The sequence below is a fragment of the Meleagris gallopavo genome, chromosome 4, assembly GCF_000146605.3.
Source record: "Meleagris gallopavo isolate NT-WF06-2002-E0010 breed Aviagen turkey brand Nicholas breeding stock chromosome 4, Turkey_5.1, whole genome shotgun sequence".
NCBI lineage: Eukaryota > Metazoa > Chordata > Aves > Galliformes > Phasianidae > Meleagris > Meleagris gallopavo.
In genome coordinates this window covers 24,817,554-24,822,877 of record NC_015014.2, presented here as the reverse complement: position 1 = coordinate 24,822,877, position 5,324 = coordinate 24,817,554, and the positions used below count along the sequence as shown (strand labels likewise).

The 5,324-nt window shown below is 37.8% G+C and overlaps 1 long non-coding RNA gene across 1 annotated transcript; it reads left to right on the top strand.

Moving 5' to 3' along the window:
• Positions 1–3,577: 3,577 nt before the first annotated feature.
• Positions 3,578–5,256, top strand: LOC109367529. The gene is made up of 3 exons (XR_002114717.2): positions 3,578–3,661; positions 4,270–4,419; positions 4,805–5,256. It is a non-coding gene; the product is annotated as an uncharacterized LOC109367529 (long non-coding RNA).
• Positions 5,257–5,324: the final 68 nt, after the last annotated feature.

Sequence of the window (5,324 nt, the reverse complement as noted above, 5' to 3'; positions counted from 1 at the left end):
TTTACCTATTGCAGGACTAGGAGGGTATCAAGCATCTGAAAAATCTCACTCTGAGAGTGAGGCAGAGTACTGTGTTGTCAAATACTAAATGGGGCACTAGTGGATGGTCCAGCATCAGAAATGTGGATCATTACAGAAATGAGCACAAAATAGTATTATCAGATTAGACAGGGACATGAAACATCGTGTGTTGTTTTTATGCTTACATATCTAGTTTGTGTTGGCTATGGGAAAGCAGAAGTCTTGTCAGCCTGCCAGCATGTATCCAAATGTTTTGGACAAGATGGCAAAATGGTTTTGTACAGTCAACATAGAATTGATAGGAAGGGAGAAGTAATTTGTGGCATGTGGCTGCAGGATTTTTGATTTTATACCAGCTACCTTAAAGATAAGTTGGCTGCGTCATTCAATCACAGCCTGAGTCAAGCTTTGCCAGCTTAGTATTTAGTAGGTGGATACAGACTTTGTGTGAGTGAGCTCTGTATGGGCTGGATGGGATCCAGCTGTAATCTTGAAATTGTACAGATATTGCTGGCCTGTTGTTGCTCATGAATTATCACATCCTACCAGGGAGCTTGTTGCATTATTTTAGGCTTAGGCCCATGATAATATGCTGTATGTTTTCTGACCAAGCCAAAACACTGAGGAGTGCGTTGATATTTGCTGAGAGGAAGATTTAAAAAGAAGAAAAAAAAAAAAAAGCCTTAGATGAAACCAGCAGAAGACACAAAAATATCTACTATAGGTCATGTAAAAACCCAGACTACAAGAGTACGTTTCATGGGATGAGCACTACTGTCTTATTACACTAATGATGAACTTCGTGTGCCTAAAATCATCCAGATGTTCAAAAACTAATTTATCTGCTTACGTATGACACTTTGCACTTGGATGCAGAGGCAAAACAGGACCGAATTCTCTTTGAAACTGCAACTCTTTGTGGAAACTGGCACAGACAGTACAAACCAGGGCCAAAGTGAGTGTTAAAGTGCATGTAAATCAATAGCCCTAGTCTGTTAACTTCTGAATGCCGCAAAGATCGCTTTTCTCGGGTTACAATCAGGATGCCTTGTGCTTCTGTTGTTGACTACTGTGTTCTAACCCTGGCTCTATTCGCAGCCCTGCCCTGTGTGTTCTTGGCAGGGATCAGCCTCCCAGTGGCAATGTTCCTCTCCACACGGTCCTGAAGCGATGCTAGGATTTGAATATTAAAAAAGTAGTATGAGAATATCCTCTTTCAAATAAAATATACCATTTGTTTAATCTGGAAATTTACAAGTGTCTCAGGGTGCTGAGCTGTCGTAGTCAGCTGCCTTAGGGATCCACTGAAAGTCCTAACTCTCACAAAAGTGTCACTCTCTATATTTATTATATCTCAGTACAGTCAAACTGGCTGTATAACTAGCCAGAGTGGCTTCACATAGCACTTTAATCTTCTCTTTCGCTTTTATTATTAATTACATCTGTGTATTGTCCCATTTTTCTCATAATTTAGAGCATTGTTTTCCAGAGAAATTAGTAAAGACAGCTTCTTCTCTCTAATATACTCTTGCCAGTAAAGGATGTACAGATTTTTCTGAGCACAGCATGTATCTGCTGGTAGACTTTTTCCATCAGGTATTGCTAATTGCGAGCAAAATAAAGCCTGTTTCAATCTGGCATTCACCTCTAAGCTTTAGCCTTGTCTTGAATGCTGACCAATACATCTATGCCCCTGGACCTGTGTGCAGTCTCACTGATTTTAGCATGAAGCTCTTCAGTACAGAGAATTGACATGTAAAACCCATTGACTGTATAAGTGGGATCTACTAAGTGCTCTTGTTATCCCCTGAGACACAGAGAGCAGCTCCACCAGGCTGTGATTCCTAATTTATCCATATAATTAAGCTCATTAGACTGAAGTTAAACTCTGTGAATATCCTCCATATCTCTTCATGTGCCTAACGTAGCTATGCTGATCAGAATGAAAGTTTCTGAAATTCTAATAGGAATATTGAAGAACGAATATCTCTAGTTATCAGTCTTAAGTTATTTTCTTGTACAAAACAACCTTGTTGCTAGTAAGGAAAGCAGCATCTTAAATGTGAAGTCATTTACTGTCATATAATAGTTCCCTCACTGTTTTCCTATCTCACCTTAAGTCATCTTTTTATCTTTAACAACTCAGAAAGCAAGCGAATCTCACTTCAGAACTTTTTTTTGTCCCTCTTCATAAGCATCCCTCTGTGTTTGTTGGAAGCTGCAATGAGCTTAATGAAAATAGAGAGGTGGAATTATGACAGAAGACATTGAAACTGTAAGTTGCAGCTGTCTTTACTAACACAGTTCAAAAGCTCAGACTTGCTATGGTGGTTGCAGGACGCTTGCTAAATGATCAATTTCATGAAGCACTTGAGATAGACTCTCTGAAGTCTTCCTGCATGGAGGGAGGTCACAATAGCAACCATTAAGCATGGGACCTCAGAATGGGTTAAACATCTTTCTATTCTGTGGGCAGCTCTGTACTGAAGCAGCTCAATGCACAAGCGAGAACTGGTAGACTTGATACTGATCTTTCTTCTCATGCTTTCTATAATCACAAGTTGTTATTATGAAACCCTATTCCAAATTAGTGGTGGAACTGATTAGGAGGCTATGTTTCTGCAGTCCAAAGAGATGCAGAGTCTTTCTCTCATGCTGTTGCAAGAGAGAGTTCATCACCACCTCTCTAATAAGAAGGCAGTACCTTAGAAACACTAAAATTTCCCAAATTTTTGCTTGTGTTTTTCAACTAAGATTTTTTTTTTGTTCTTGTTGCTATTTTGGCTGATCTTATATGTAGATATTCAGACTCTACGTGCCTTCTTAACTATGTAAATAATTCCATAACTGTAGAATACTGTCTGGAAAACTCAATAGATCTTAAAAATTCTACTTCATTCTGGTTATTAATCTGCATACTATTGTAAATCTTCTGCTTTTATATGTGATTCCCTTTTGCCTGGTAACATTTACACCTAAACTGTATACCCATTTATATCACCTGTTCTCTCTTTTTAGTTGTCTTCTAACAAAAATTATCTTAGAAATTAGTCATTTCTTGATATCTTCTTGAAAACTCTTAGTTTGTGCATATTTGAAACTTTCGGTTTCACATTTTGTTTGCTGCAGCACTTCATTTACACCAAGACAGGGCAGTTTTGCTTCTTTTGCTTATCTGACGTTTATAAAATAATCTCCGGAATTCGGAACTCTGGAAGTACAGGAAAGGTGTAAAGCTGACAGCCTTCCAAACTCCTGTCTTTATTTTCAGGATAACAACTGCAATGGAAACTTCTCCTCCTCTAATTCCTTAAAAATTGTGTTTTATCCTACTCTCATGGTAACTTCCCCCGCGTTCGTTAAAACTTCTGCATCTCAGCTAGGGTTTGCCATAGAATTCTTACCGGTGGTGTTACTTAATGTGGAAACCTGTGCATCCATAACTTGATTGAGACTGCCAGCTTGTTGGCAAATAGCCTCTACAAATTCATGCTCATCATGTTTTCCTCATGAGTGAAATGTACAGGTCTTGTAGTGATTTTTTTTTTTTTTTTAGTCTCCATGAATACCATACTGTAAATAACAGGCTGGAAATAAAATTATTATAGGAAGATAGCAGAAGCTGTGTAAAAACACAAAGGTAGGAAATATCGTGAAATGGCATTTCACTGCTGTAACAAAAACTGTCTACATTTGTCATACTCAGTAAAGGAGTTGATGTTTAAACTTATCTTAAATTTTCAGACTTCATGAATATACCCACACCTTCCATAATCACAACAGAATAATAATACAATAAATCAGTTTAATGAGTCCTGTCTCTATTAAATCAGTGAATAGTAATTAAATTGTGCAATGAAGGAGTGACTGAATGGAATTTCAACATTTCTTGTCCTCTTTCAGAAAAAAAAGTTAGGTTTAGAGGTGAGCAATAAATGGTGCAAGATATTAAAAAAAAAAAAAGTGCTACTCATACTGGGTTTTTTTCGTTGTTTGCCATAGGAAAGTTTACAGTATTAGAAGTGGACAGAGTAGGGGTAACTGAACACTACTGTTTGTAATCTAGAATCTGGAGGGATAAAAAAAGAAAAAAGGAAATACCTGTTTTGGTAATTAGCTGTAGGGGCAGTAACAACTGTGACAAGTGATCATGTGGGTCAAACTGAGCCGAGTTGCTCACCTTTAAAAGGACGCATTCTCTTCCTATTCAGCTCCCTATCCTTATTAAACACGTTTCTTCCACCACAGCTCACAGCCTGCTGGAGAGATGTGCAAGTTACTTGAAAGCACTGCCAAGTAGGCACTAATTGGTGCCCCAATCGGCAGTCTCAGGAGACAGGCCAAGGATGGAGACTGAAGGAGTGTCCAGGTCAGCTCGGAGGCACTTGAGACAAACTTGTAAGTCTCAGAGTGCTTCTGCCTGTGTTTACATCTTTTTCCAGCATTGTCAGCCTAACGCTTTTAATGAGCACCAATTATTCCTTTCAGAATAATTGTTTCAAGCAGGGAAGAAACTTGGTACTCCTTATTGAGTTGTGTCACTGAAACTAGCCATCTTACACAAAAATATGCATGTATCCAAATACTTCATGTGCAGTATTATGTTTTTTAAAAAAGTATGCCTTATTGGAACAGAAAACAAATTTAACTCTAAATAGTGTTTGTCAGCAAACCTGAGCTGATGTGGGCAGTGATCTTACTACTTGTTAAAGTTTGAAGAGAGGAAATCTTAATTCTTTGGAGGTGGCATCTCAGTTCCAAATACTTTTTTTTTTTTTTTCAGGCAGATATTTTAACTGACTGTAGCCTAAGGGCTTCTGTGTCATTTGATGGGTATATACTTTTCATTATTTTATTGCCACTTCACCCATACCTGCAAAATTAGTTCATTTCAGCAGAGCAACACTGAGCAGAAGCGTGACCTGCTCTTCAGCAGAAAGAAGGGATCTCCTTTAGTCTGAAGACAACAAATGACTGTTCTCTTGACCTTGTGCCGGAGGTCCATATGTCAGTTTTCACTTGCTTCCAAAATGAGGTTTACTCTTTTTTTTTTTTTTTTTTAGTCTGACTTCTGACACTTCTAGTAGTCTGTATAAACAGTAGAGAAGAACTGTGTACTCAAGGAATGATTTTAATACTTAATCCCCCAATCCACTTCTGTTAAAGATTTTTTTTTTTAAAGAAATGTGAAGTTTCAAGCAATATTTTAATGTATCTCCATTTTAAAAATCTTATTAAAAAATGCTGCTGTGCATTGCAGGTTCTAGAATTACTTTGACTACGTTCAAAGGATAACAGCAAGC